Genomic DNA, 15,411 nt, shown 5'->3' on the forward strand with positions numbered 1-15,411 from the left:
AACTACATCACCCAAGCAAAAAACCAAATCCACATATCTTACCATCTGCAAGGTGTTCACTAAGTTACCTCTCACATAGCAAGTAGTCGGGTATGGGGTGATAAAAAAAATGATCACTGGAGAGGAAAAGCTTCAGAGTTACCTGCCTGCACAGCAGGGATTCTTTTTCTAGTATATACATATTTAAACTGCATAATGGACAAGTTTATTTTCATAAGATTTTCAAATTTTCTAAGTATTAAAGCTCACATCGAGAAGATACTTCACAAAACTCTTTTCACTTCATTCCCCTATTTCAGGTATAAGAAAAAAAAAATATTATGTTAGCCATGATTGATAAGGCTAAATCTGAACTAAAGAACACATACGGGGTCTACACACAAGTGGAAGTACTAATTATATCACACAGGGCATTGACGAGAATCATGCCTTGAAAGGCATTACCGTGTCCATTTTAAGATGAGATTTTTAAAATGCCATAATTTCCACTAACTAAACATAGTGTGGGATGAGTCAGCTAATGTTTCCTTACCAGACTTCTTATTAAGAATTTTAGGGGTTTTTTTACCTTCTGTTACACTTGACAGTAACGGTGTGGAACCCAAGTGTGTATTTCAGCACAAACTTCTATAAAAATAATAACTTTTCAACAAGTGCCCTGGCTTAGCCACTCCTCATATATTTTTTAATATTTCTACCTTTCTTCTACCCTCATATCCTGTAACATAGACATTTTTCTTCTCCCCCCTCATCTTCAGCGCCCACCCCATTTTCCTATAAATCAGTGGTTTTCATACTGACACATCTGTCTTAGAAGAGAGCAGAGAGTTTTGTGAAGCCTACACAGTGCCTAATTCATCTTCAAATATCAGTTCTATGGGAAAGGAGTGGGCAGGATAATCTCTTTTTGAGTATGAACTTGACAGCATGCTCTGTAGCAGTGAAACATTCTTAAAGTCGGACATCACCAGTGAAAAAAACAGAAGCGTGAAATATAGGATAAAAAAAGACTGAGGATAGTACAATACTAAATTTTTATTTCAATTAGCGGCAGTGTCTCAAATCAAACGAGCAAGACGAAAAAAAAAAAACCCACGTTTAACCTTCTAGAATTAAATGGTCTGCACTTCTGAGATGTAAATTGGACGCAGGTTACATTTGTTGGTTTCAGTTATTAGAAATAATTGGCCTTAAGAAGTCCTGATTTTTAAAGGACAGGTAAGAAGACTATACTTGTACCTGAATAACAGTGCAATGCATTCTTTGTTAAATAACAGCTGAATGACTGCCAGAAGCCACGGTTAATAGTAGTTCAATATACTCTTAGGTCCAGATCAGAGTTCTCTGAAGGTAAATTATGAGTAATGAAGACTACTGAAATAATAACTACCACATTGAGCTAGATCAAAAGTTCACCTAGTACAGTAGCTTCCCTTTAAGCACTCGCTACTGGAAACTGTCATAAAAAGAATGTAAATAAGAAAAGGTACATTCTCATGTTCCCAAATAAGCTTCCAGCAATCTAAGGACTTTCAGCCCAGAAAGTCTCTGAACAAATACTTGCAGCAAAGCCATCATACTTACTAGACATTCACATCCACATCCTCAAGGAATTTAAATAAATTCATGCTTTGAGGCCTCTGCAGCATCCTACTTCATAAATTTTCCAAATACTAATTGTACAAAAAAAGTAGTTCCTTTTTGCCTGATAACTGAGAATTTCATTACATGACATTGGAGAAAAGAAACAGTAACTAAACTTTATTCATTTACATATTCCACACTGTTCCTTCTTGAAAATCTCTATCCTATATTCCCTTCAGTCTCTTCTTTTTTATGCCTTCAAACAACTAGCTGCACCCACTTTCATTGGAGCAAAAAGGGAGCAGGCTGCATGGAAGCGCCCTGCAGGCCGAAGATCACACACGTTTTATGCCTGTGAAGACAGACACCAAACTTTGTTGTACTGAACTTAACAATTAAGAATTCAGAAATCACTTTAGAAATTAAATGCATTAATTTGAAAGTCTCTATCCATATTTAGTTGGAGCACCAACTCTCAAAAATTTGCATGTGCACCCAGTGTATGAACAATGACACTGAAGAGAGAGTAACTATTATGTTTTAAATTCAGCAAGTGGGTAAGAACTTACAGTACTGAATTTCAGTGTGAGGAATGTCAGAAAGATTAAGAAATTGGAAGTGAGGAATATACTTTTCAGAACTGAAGGTGGTGGCAAACTAACCAATTTCATTGGTGCATTAGAGTGAAGTTATTTCTGTAATGGTCCAAACAAACTCTACGGTAACTGAACAACACTTGGCATAAACCAGGCTTTGTGAGCGACAGGTACACTGGAATCTAATTTTCAAGGCTCAGAATTATAAGCTTTCAGGAGTGCAGTCCTGTTCTCTCCTTCAGAAACACAAGTGGGAATTGGTATAGGGAAGAAAGAAATGCTCTACTTCGAAAGATAAATTCATTCACTTTGAGTGCACACAAGGACAACAGGGCCATTCAAGCACTATACAAACGTACTGACAGCAAGACCAAGCAGTATCTTTTCAGAATAAGGATTGTCTTACTTCTACAGAATGAAAGCTCATTGTTTCACATAGATTAAACTGTGTTAGACTTTCTGACAAACAAAGAAAAGTTTAAGAAGATTCAAAAATGCAGAGAAAGCTGAGGGGTTTGGTTTTGGTTTTTTGTTTTTATTTTTTTTTAAGATATAGACATGTCTTAAATGTCTATATTTATACTATCTTCACGAATTTCAAGAAAGGTTGAAAAAATGGTTGACAATAAGAGCTTTTTTTAAAAAAACAAATTCTTTACAGATATAATAATAGATCAAAAGTATTTACTAAACAGTTAACTGAAGGCTAAAAATACTAATAGGGGAAAGTAGTTATCTAGGAGATGAGTACTGGCTTTCTGGTAAGCTGTTGTTCCTTCCTGAAGGAGGAATGATTATATGTGAGTCACACTGTCATTACCACCCCTATCTGTAAAAGACATAACCTATTAAAATTTGTCATCTGTATATAAACTGTGAAATTATGTAACAACTTCTTTTTAAACATACCTTTAACGTGTATCTATAAAGTGCATATCAGTGTACAACATTGCTTTCTCTTATGTATTATCTTTTCACAGGCAAATGCTACCCTGAGACAGGCTTTACTAACCTTTCTTCGGTTTTATTCTGATTTTGAACCTCCTTGAATTTCATCCAGTCTCATATGTTTTCTAACATATTACCACTGTTTTACAGACATAATAAACACCAAGGTTAAGGAAAACTTAAGTATATGTATGAATAAAAACATGCAGCTACATCTAAACAAGTCTAATTTTCAGAGTTGCTGAACACCTAACTTCTGGTATGTTGTCTTAAAAAGACAGGCCCAGGCATCTTTCTCTATGGAATTCTTAAACAAATCTGTAATCAGAGGCTGAATCTTGTGGCTCTCAGTTAATGAACAGACCTTCTCTACAAAACTACTCTTCCTCTCCCTGGAAAGTATAATACTTTTTTGGTCTTTTTTTTTTATTTTTTCCCTTCCACTCAGTTTTGCACTAGTAACACTTGGGCTGGCATTCTTGTTGGTTTAGTCAAACCAAAATTCATCTGAACACAGGAGTTCTAGAGCTGCTGTTTGTGTTCCTCAACTTTTACTGTTTTAGCAGTTATAATCATGTCTTTGGATGTGCTGTCTTTTATGAATCCAGCATTTCTTCCACAATATATAAAGTTGAGTAAAAAAAAACAATTTGCCTCAGGAAAAGATTTCAGAAAAACCCAACAAAAAAACCCAACCACAATCATAAGTTTACCCTTACCCCTCACATAAAAATTCTTGGAAATAAATGCCAAGTTTTATTTTAAAGGTTAACTAACTCTATTATTTTCACATTAGAAATATCAGTCCACATTTTTATCTCAGTTTTTTGCTGGAGGACTAAGGGGATAACAGCAACAGCAGAGAAAAAGGAAAATTGCTGCCATATTTTAAAAGAATATATTTCTACGTGTACACACACACGCATCTACATACACGTGTAAATATATATATGTAGCATATTTTGAAGTACAGAAAGTACTTAAGTACAGAACTCTGAAGTACAGAAATAGTACTGGTGTATGCTGGGAGCACTGCGCTTTTGGAAATTGCTACATAGAACCATAGAATGGTTTGGGTTGGAAGGGAACTTAAAGATCATCTATTTCCAACCCCCCTGCCACATCAAGTGAGTATTCTCACTACACATCAATTTCCTTTCTGTGAATGAAGAGATCATGGTCCCTTTGCTTTTTTTGTCTTTGGCTGTCAGATCTTGAGGTCATGCAATATTTAAGGGTGTGAGTGCGAGCGCACACACACACACATACAAAATAAGGCCCCTATAATGGTAAGAGGTACCAGATAATACAAGAAAAATATACTACATATAAACACATATATACACACATACGTATGTGTGTGTATATATATATGTGTGTGTGTGTGTGTGTCTTTATGTACACACACTTTTAACATCCATCTTTCTTACCATCCTATCACTAATTTACAAAAGGCCCATCCATATTTCTGCCCATACACAGAAGGTTCTTGAACTTTATTCACAGTATCTCTGATCAGAGTCCCAACATATGACCTTACATGTTTCCTTGAATTTACCTTTGCTATTTGCAATAGCTCTTTAGGTTTACTTTGGGGAAGCTACCACGAAGTTTGTGACAATTAGACTAATTTCTGAAAGATCTGAGAATTCCCTTAACAATTTAATATGATTTAGACTTTTCCTTCATTCTAGCCCCATGGCATTCGATTCCCTTCAAACAAGCAAATTATTTTAGAGCAATTAAAAGCCAGTAACTAGAATCCTTCAGCTAAAGCAATCATAATTTCTCTCCTCCTTAATTGCAGGTATATATTTCAGCCTTTCCAGCTAGTAAGGAAGGCTAATTTCTGCAACAAAAGTGGGAAAAAATTGTTTCCATGTTAATGAAAAATTAAGACATATTTATGTATTAGAGTTTGAGAAACAGTGCAGAAATTGCTTTGATGATATTAATTCTTCTCCACAAGTTAATATTGATTTCCTCTCCTTTTAAACTATACTTAGGCTTAGCCTCCTAAGTTACCTTTCATCAGGCTTTTCAAATCTTTAGAGACTGACATCCCTCATCACAGACTAAAATCTTTTAATATAGATTTTAGGTGATAGTTACATATCATGGATTGGAATAAAAACTGCCACAAGCAGACATATGTACTCTCTCTTACAGTCTTCCTAATGAGGTCTCAAAATGAAACTGCAATGAAGCATATAGTATATAATTACACACACACAAAATGATGTTAAAAGAACATGAAGCTTGCCAACTCAAGCCCTGATGAGCAAGGAGATGCTAGAATTCAAGTTGTCTGTGCATGTTAACTCTGCAGCTTCGTGCTCATCTGTTATGTGAGGTAGTCACATCATCAATTTTAGGTTCTTAGCTAAGCACAATTCCTGTGTCCCATAACAGAACAACTTGAAAATTATTCCAGCTATTATTGCAAAACACTTTGTAATGACAACCTGACATCCATAATTTGGAGGTTAAAAAGAAGGAAGAGAGCAAAAGGCAAGAAGGGCCACTTAGATTAGCTGTAGTAAGTGCCATGCAGTAGGCTTGTTTGCAGTGGAGCATATTGGATGCACTACTGGAGTACATCCCACTCTACATCATTATATTACTAAGAAATCTAGTACATGTACTTTGAGTCAGCTTTGTGTTGAAAGCCAACACAGAAGAAGTAGGGACAACTAAGAGATTTATTTCAAAATTTATTTAAAAAAAAAAAGTCATCACTGTGCCCAGGTGGCCAAGAAGGCCAACAGCATCCTGGCTTGTATCAGAAACAGTGGGGCCAGCAGGACTAGGGAAGTGATTGTTCCCCTGTACTCAGAACTGGTGAAGCTACACCTCAAATATTGTGTTCAGTTTTGGGCTCCTCGCTACAAGAAAGACATTGGGGTGCTGGAGCACGTCCAAAGAAGAGCAACGAAGCTGGTGAAGGGTCTAGAGCACCTTATGGGGTGAAGGGTCTAGAGCACCAGCAAGAGTCTTATGAGGAGTGGCTGAGGGAACTGGCATCTGCAGAAAAGGAGGCTCAGGGGAAACCTCATCGCTCTCTACAGCTACCTAAAAGGAGGTTGTAACAAGGTGGGTGTCACTGTCTTCTCCCAAGTAACAAGAGATAGGACAAGAGGAAACAGCCTCAAGTTGCGCCACGGGAGGTTTAGATTGGATATGAGGAAAAATTTCATCACTGAGAGGGTTATCAAGCATTGGAACAGGCTGCCCAGGGAAGTGGTTGAGTCACCATCCCTGGAGGTATTGAAAAGATGTGTAGATGTGGTGCTTAGGGACATGTTTTAGTGGGGGACTTTGCAGTGCTAGGTTAATGGTTGGACTTGATGATCTTAAAGCTCCCTTCCAACCAAAACGATGCTATGATTCTATGAAAAATGACTCCTGACCAACACTCTAAGGTAGTTAGGACCTTAGATGTTACTTCTCATATAAGTTACATATCTCTCCATTCACTTACTACAGGAGTAATTCAGAATCCTCATTTCAGCAGTAATGTGTGTGCATTTTGCAGTATCAATACAATTTTAAATAACTTGATTATGCACCATCACATTCATGCCTTGCTTGTTGTATGGGATGCATCTAGGACACACGAAGATGAAAGTCCCCTTCCTGTACAGGCAGCAAAATACAAAAAAAGGAGGATCACATAATTAAAGTGACTGAATACTATCTTGGAGAGTTAGCTCTTATCTTTGACTTTGCCAGTTTCTACTCAGTGCAAATCAAAAGCCTTAGCATACAATCATTTCACTGTACAGTTTTCATTTCCTGTTACCTGACTTTATGCTCTAGGGTTTGATTTGCAGAACTGCTGAGCAACTGGAACTTCAGCCAAGACCTGTGAAAGCAGTATTTTGAGCAGGTATAGTTTGACATAAAACTATTCCCTCCCAATCCCCTAGAAAAGACAGAGAAAACAGAGAATGCAAAATATATGGATATTTGAATCATTCAGTTTCTTGGAACTATGTGGTCATATGGCGGAGGCAATCATGTTCCTTTATGTAACAGGAATTGATGAAGAATAATCACTGTTCCTCAAATAGCCAAACACAGCAATTACTGATCATTTCCTCACAGAACATTCCTTTACTGGTGAAGGATTCTTTCTGCAAGGCACTTTACAACAGCGTGCAATAAAAAAGGCACAGGTTACTTCGTGAAAAGAAATGAAAATTATCAAACAGTTACTAAGTAAACAATGCACTGAATGAGGTAGTGATCCTGTGGAAGAAAGTAGCATATTATAGTATCTACTGCACAGTATTAAATTGTATAGATTTAATTGGATGAAATTAAGGGTTTAGAAATAAGCCCAGTCTCCCCATGTTTAGAGTGGGTGCACAAATCTGTAATCAGAGTAATGTAATTTCAAATAGATCTTTAAATTTTCATAGTTTTTTTTTTTAGCTAAGTTATCCCCAAAAATTAAGTTTACATAATCACAGGAGCATCTGTCTCCCTACGTAACCCCAAGTAAGTTTTTACTCTAGATAGATGCTTGGCTTCAATCAAATTCGACATAATAGCAGCCACTGAATATCTCAGGTCTTAACAAGACTTAAGGAAGATAAGTCAGAGCAGAGGACATGGACTCTAAGTTTCCCCACTCCCATCCTCTCCAGTCCCAGAAGGAAAGGCTTTAGTGTATGGTCACAGCGAATTAACACAAAATGATGCAATATGGAAAGAGATGTTCAAAGACAACAGCTACAAACAAATACATACATACATAAATTAAAAGCTTCAACTTCTTAGTCCTCAAAAACAAAATAAGAAGATGACAGAGGGGGGAGGAAAAGTTGTAATTCCAAATATTCACAAGTTTCTTGCTTGTGCAGAAACATGCTGAAAGGGAAGGGGGGGAAAAAAAAAAAAATCCATGCTGCAGCCATGCCTTGCCTTTACAAACAATTTGTGTGCATACCATTCAGTGATGGTCCAATAACCTTTTTGTTACTTCTGAAACAATTTGCGTGAGCTGTTGCATCAATGTAAGGAACTGAATTCTACATAAAGTTGTACATTTTAACACAAAGCAATTTAAAGCTATTACTGGAAAGTAGAGTTCATGACTTAAAGATACTATAGTCATTTGCTTTGCTGCTTTAGAAAAATACTGAAAGGAATGAATTCTTCAACTATTGTACAAGTCAGAGTTCAGCTGAGGTACAGAAGTTTGATTCAGACCATACTCCATTCTGCATGCACATGCTTTCTTTTTCTTGTCACTCAACATGCTAGGAAAGCAACAGTCTCACATCCGAGGCACACAAGACAGAACCAAGCATCAAAAGCAAGCTGGTAACACTGCATACAAAACCTGCCTTGCTATCTTCCCAAATACCCTGGCAGATATCAAGCAAGAGAGCCAAAAGTGCTCCCTTTGTCACCAACCCTCCACCCCATCTGAAAGACAAGGGCAAAGCACGAATTTGAACAATTATAGTAGCTCCCTTCCAAGCAGGTCTCCTCTGCAGCATGAAGCTCATTCAGAAATCAGCATCTTATTAGCTAGAGAGGCTGAAGCAACTGCAGCCTGCCTGGGCTATGATCTTTACTTTTGCTGCTTCATGAAACATTGTAAGACGACATAAAGGTAGTGCAGATAAATAAACACATAAGTAAAATTCAAAGCCTGTCATGAGCAAGTACAGCCTATACTCAAGGCTTTCATCTTTATTCTTATTTCAGTGGCCATTTATAACATTGCTTCATATTAAAAGAGACAATCATGTTACTTAAGATACACAACTCATAACACATGGAAATTAATTCCATTTCAGAGTCCATTTCTTGCTACTCAATTCACACATTTTTCATCCCAAAGGGATGCCAGTTTAACATATGCAAAACCTATTATTACCTGGAAATTCCTCAATTTTCCTCACTTTTATTGTTTGACTCCTTCTAATCGCCTAAGACTTTTTTTTTTTTCATTTAGCTGAAACAGGTATCCCTATAGCCACCATCTCAAACTCACACATAGTTTTAAACACTTCCCTTGTAATGAGCATCCAGAGCACCTCTTGTTGATACAAGGACATTTTTAAACATAGCTATTACTATTAAAATTTTAAGTAGCCATCTGGACTCTTCTTTGGAACTGCTTTCACAACTGGAAACCTTCTTGGAAGATTTATCAAGACTGTTCTCTGGAGACCAGAAGGATCCGTGTATTTTAAAAGTACCATGTACAGCTATGATTTTCTGAATTCACATCTTTATAAATTTCTTGCTGAAGCTTTACATACACACCCCGCAGATCTTGTCCAGGCAAATTGCTAACAAAGTGTTTGAACTCCTAGAGGAAGGAAAGATTGTGAACGTTTTTGTGATATTTTAAAATCTAGAATTGTGGTCATGCAAAATTGATGAACCTCTTTAAAGACCTTTTTGTACAGTTATCATTATACAATAGAAAAAACTGGTACGATACCCCCACTGGCAAAGATCCCCTAATGAACCAAGAAAATCTCCCAATAATGGGGTTCCTGCTTTCCTCTAGATTTACCTGTGGAGATAAACATATATGACATTGACCAGTAAAAAGTATCACTGACCAAGCACAATGCTTTTACTTATTGACTGCAAACAGTGAGGTGCTAAGACAATTAGTTCTCACTGTATATATAAAAAATTCTTATTTACTACCTCCTACTTTAGTAAAATAAAATCTAATTCTATAACAACATATTTTACAAGTAAAAATAATTCATAATTTCTCCTTCAATAAGTATTAGCAAAAGTAACATTTTCTGATGGAGAAAGTTTTCCAAAGCTTTTTTAACTTATGAATCTAATCTCCAAGTAATCTGCAAAATTCAAAATATTTACAAAGGACAATTAATTTCACAAAAAAAAAAAAAAAAAAAAGGAAATGTTTCAACACTTTAAAAAGTGTCATCCGCATAAGCATAAATATGATGGCCATTTTTACATCCTAAAAAAAAAAAAAAAAAAAGCATCTATGGCTTTCTGAATACCCCAAATTCCAAACATATCCCATTTTATCCTAAGTGGATCACCATGAGATTTCCCTGCTGATGTTTATAAAACTAACAGTTCAGATTTCTGATCCTATCAAACCAAATGGCCCTTCTGAGATGATGCAAACTGCAACAAAACACACACAAAAAAATCTTATTAGGGGTATTTTAACGAAATATGGAGAGTTCTGGATTGCACTGACAGTACTTTTTCCAGCTAAGGAGATTTTAGACACTTGATGCTCACCGAGCCATGAAGAGAAAAGTTGCACTTTAACAAGTGACATTATGATCTTCAAATCAAGCGGGAAAAAAAAGGATAAGGAAAGTACAAACCCACACAAAAGCTCTTGGTCAGGTGGTATAAATTCTCATCTGTTTAAGAAACATTCACCCTAGCAAAAAGGAGAAATTAAACCCCACCAAATTTCAGATTTGCTTTAAATTTGAAATTCAGAATCTTTTGAAATATCTGAACCAAAACAGCAAAATAAATTTTCTTCTTATGAAAGACATAAATACATATTTAGTAGAAGAACTGTATTTTGAGTGTGTGCGCGCATGCACAGTAACTTTGAAGAACATGCCTTAGACTCCATAGAGGTACAGACATTTTCTAGAAGTCAGTATAAAGCAGCAACTTCCCACTAATGCCTAGAATCAGAAACCTAAGGAGACCAAGCTGATTTGTGAATTCTTTCCACTTCTGTAATACATATTCTAAAACAGTGAAGGGACAGCAGCACCAACAGTTTTGCCATACATTCTTCTGTGCCTGGACCAAGAGAGGGCTGATGCCATGACAACAGCAATGCTGCACAGTGGTTTTTGATAAACAGGAATCTCTCCTAACCCAGTCAGCCATTTCAGCATTTTCTCTCCTGGGAAGACATCCTCCTTACATTTAGTTCGATCAAAAAAAGAGGGGAGGGGGGGGTGGCGTGGTGTGTTTGTTCTTTGTTTGGTTGGTTTTATTTTTAAGAAAATATTTCCTCCTGCTAGCTTTGGATTCACACACACTAATTTGTCTCTATAAGACAAAGATGAAAATAGCTGATGAATGCACAGAATATATTTTGATTTTTTTTTTTGTAAAGCAAAATCGCTAATGGACACACATACTGCTACTGCGTAGCAGCTATTCACTTTCATATTTGCCTAGGCTTTTTTTCATGAAGGTAATGATTCCACATACAGAAAACACTGTTAGTATAAAAGTAAATATGTAAAAGAGTTCCACAAATCAATGCCATTTACAAATAAGCAGTCTACTTTTCACTACTTAAATACTGAAATACCTAGAGTATTAAATGCTTACAGAGTTTACTGAACTCCTAGCAAATCCATCATAAATAAGTTTTATTAGTTCATACAGAAGCCATTGCCATTTGTTTTTAGTGATTTTTTTTTAATTTTGATTTCATAGTGATTAAAGCTAAGAAGGGCAACCATCACAGCTACACAATTTAACTAAAGGCATTCACAACTCAAATAAAGAATAACTCCATACAATTACAGAAAAGCTATTCAAATATTTTTATGATAGTCAAAAATAAAACAAGGGTCCAGCTCTAAAACATCTGCACTACACTCATGTTTCAGGATTGAGTCTAGAATTAATATAGCCTTACTGAATCAAAATGGCTTTGTCTTAATTAACAGAACAGTCTAAATTTTAAAGAATATCAGTCTTCCAAAACTCAAAAGTTATGAGCTAGAAGCACCTTATGTAAAAATTAAGTCAATTCAAGCTTGCAATGAAATTATTTTCTGCTAGTGAGAAGCAAAGGCTAACATTCAACAGAAAAATACAAACTGTTTGTACAAATATGGAGCAACCATATTCTAAAGAAAATACTATGACAAGTTAAAAGTTAAAAAACAAAACAAAACAAATTCCTTAAAAAATCCCCACAACATACTCCTCTTGAATAACCTTCATACTCTGTGTTACTAAGCTAGAGAGATAGTTGGTGGAAAGAACACTAAAAATTACACGATCTTTAAAAAAATCATCTCCATTTACCATTTCTACATTTATCTTATGTTTGTTTCACTGAGCTCCCTATTGTCACACAATGAACAATACAGGAAGGTCTTGTAGGACCCAGAGTAAGCTACAGCCACGTGGCTCCCTTGCAGCGTAATGATTCCACCTATCTCCTGCATTGTTTTCACTTCTCAGGTCTCTCACTCCCATCCATCTCCTTACACAAGAAATAAATCTTGCTCATCTGGATTTAGGAGAGACGGAAAAGCAAAACTTGCCAACAGCAATGTTAACTCTGTTTCAGAGCACATTCTTGGGGTAGTGCAATGGGTCTTGATCACTACTTAAACTGTTATTCTAAAACTATTAATAAACTCTGAGTAATGCAGCAAATTGAAGCTTAACTTTCAAGGTTACAAATTTGTTACCTTAATGTTCTATTAGAACAGCCTTCAAAATCATGCAATAATAAAAAATAAAAATTATTTTGAAACATGTACATATTACTATGTTCAGATAAGTCAAGATGCCTTACAAATCAGAGATTAGCAAAGAACAGCACCTATAGTCGCAGTTTGTTCATGGAAAGAGACAAAAAAAGTGAAGCACTGATTTACAGGCTGATCTAACAGCAACATCCTGACCTAGACACGCCAGCAAACTGAACCCATTCATGTCATGGTGAAGCACAGCTATGAAAAAGCTGTTCCGGCTCATAGCTGAAGGTATGCAGGTACATTTCATCACACAGAAGTGGCATCAAAATTCCAACGGCTCAATCAAGATAACACTGTAAAGGAGAATCTCACAAACAGTAATACAGAACTAGAATTAGAATTATAAAATCACCCCATTTCAGGATATTCAGAAATCTACCAGCAGCATTTTGTACCAACTGTGGGTGAGGAAGCTTGTAACACGCTAAAATGATTTTTGAGAACAGAAAATCTTCCAAAAAATCCTTCTATATTAGCAAGAATGGGCAGCTGCAATCTGCAAACACACTGAAGTTAGAAGGTGGTATGTTTTCCCAGCATGACCATGCCATTTAAGAAACTAGGATGAACAAGAATTCAGGAATGAAACAAAACGCTGGACTAAAATGAAAAACTGACAACTCTGACATTAATGGAAAGCTCCAGCTGACATTCACAGAGCTGGAGAGCCACCCCAGGTATCTACGTTTAGAACTGTTAAGCAACAGTTTTCCTTAAACTGCCCTGTATATACTGAAAATGCATCTTTTAACCTTTCCATTTAGAAAGACAAGCAGATAGAACAAAATCTGCACAGGTCTCTCAAGGTTAATTTTAAAATACATCTGCATGCAGTGTATGAGAATGAAATTTAGGTCTGCGGCTGAAAGACCTGCACAATTAGAAGACCTGAACAGCCAGCACCACAGAATCATGCAGAACTGTGATGAGATAACATCTTCTGGTTTTGTACCTACAATGCACTCTATTAACCTTTATTTTTTCTTCTCCCTGTAAAATTCCAGTACAGCTCCATCTGCATATATTCAGAGATATGTTTCTGATATTCCATAGCCCATCAATAAGAGAAGGATGAAGAAACAGAGCCTTTGAAACAGAGCTTTGTGTAGATGTAACCCTTTTATTTCCACATTAGCATTTATTGCTGAGAACACCAATAAAGACACACAAGTTTCACATCTAAACTGCTAATTGTACACCTTTATCGTAAAGAAGTGCAAGTACCTAATATCATCCTCAAATCAGACTTCTAAGTTTTACCAGCTGCACATTGTCATTAAATAAACAGAAAAACCTGTAAATTTCTAAATGCACAGAAATTATTACAGAGCACACAGAAAACACATAGAGAAACAGACGATGTATTTATTCAGGGTGAAATAAACCCTTTCTAGATAAGTCACAAAAATGGCAGGTAGCTCTGCTGTGTCGTTGGTTTGTTTTAAACAAAGTAAGACAGAAGATGCTAGAATCCCTCTCGCTTCTCTTTGTGAAAAAGAAGTGCAGGGTGAAACAAACCAACCTGAAAGTCAGAATCCATCTCCTACCCAGGCATCAGTGATGACCAGTCAGCACTGCCTCCTCCTCTTCTCTTATGGCTACTCAGGACTAATGAATTTTGCCTTGATCAGTTTCTTAACTTTCGTTATGACCCCCATCTCCTGGCTCATCAGTTTTCTCGCAGCCCAGGAAATTGGCAGCTGCTCAGTTCCTTCAGGGGAGAGAAGCGAGAGTCAATTGTAATAATGGGCTGCAATTACTCCTGTGTTGCAGGAACTGAGCTGCTGTTGCTGACTGCTGTCATTTTATCTGCCTTTGAACTTCTTTATGACCCCATGGCAAAGAATTACAGCCCTCAGCTGGAAAAAACATCACACCTCTCATCATCACACAACATCCTGCAGAGCCTCTGGAATAAGTGCCAGACAGGTTGATTGTGGAACAGGAGGCAGTATACAAAACCATATTAATTATACTAATGCAGCCACACTGCTTCAAGACCTTTTTCAAAGCTTACTCACATATCTCTAACACAGCTCTGCATACTGGCCTTAGACTGTAGACATGTATAAACATGAACAAATGCAGTATAGTGGATATAGACTTCTCTGTCTAGATGCGGTGTATAGAAAACTGCACTATTTGAAAACATTGGACAATACAAGACAGAGACAATAATTTTGCCATAATCAAAATGGAGTCATATCCAATGGACAGCAGTATTTTTATAATAGCCTAACTCACCTTAAAGAAATGGACAGGAGCTGTAATACTCAGTTAAATATTAGATATCAGAATCCCCAAAAAGGACTGGCGAAGTCAATAATTAAGGTGTTTATCTTCATGAGGAAACACACTAGTCAGTCATTGCATTTTTTGGCTCAACATTTTTTTCAAAGCAACTTTTATTGGAAATACTGCAGAAGTACAACATAAAGGTCCCCAAAAGACAAAAAAAACCCCAACCAAATAAAGTTTGAAATGCTCAAAACACACTAATGTCACTAGGCATCACTTAGAATACAAACAAGATTATTTCCACCTTTTATTTCCTGAATCATTGCTTTCCACCTTCTCTGTTACTAAGCTGAATATATTTTCCTTCTCAGCCACTGTCCAGGCCTGTTCACATGGTCATCCAGCTGCCCACTACCAATTGTTTTGGCAACTTTCCACCTTAAGTGAATGTAACAAACTTGATTTTTTGCTACAATTCAGTGCATGTAACATTTCAAATAGAATCATAGAATCAGTTTGGTTGGGAACGATCTTTAAGATCA

General features: G+C 36.5%; 1 protein-coding gene across 1 annotated transcript in view; it reads right to left on the bottom strand.

Annotated features, from left to right (window-relative positions):
• ARAP2 (ArfGAP with RhoGAP domain, ankyrin repeat and PH domain 2) overlaps positions 1-15,411 on the bottom strand; it is a 136,282-nt gene that overhangs the window by 80,475 nt on the left and 40,396 nt on the right. The gene's annotated exons all lie outside the window — the stretch shown is intronic.

The sequence above is a fragment of the Nyctibius grandis genome, chromosome 6 (assembly GCF_013368605.1).
Source record: "Nyctibius grandis isolate bNycGra1 chromosome 6, bNycGra1.pri, whole genome shotgun sequence".
In the NCBI taxonomy this organism is placed as follows: Eukaryota; Metazoa; Chordata; class Aves; order Nyctibiiformes; family Nyctibiidae; genus Nyctibius; species Nyctibius grandis.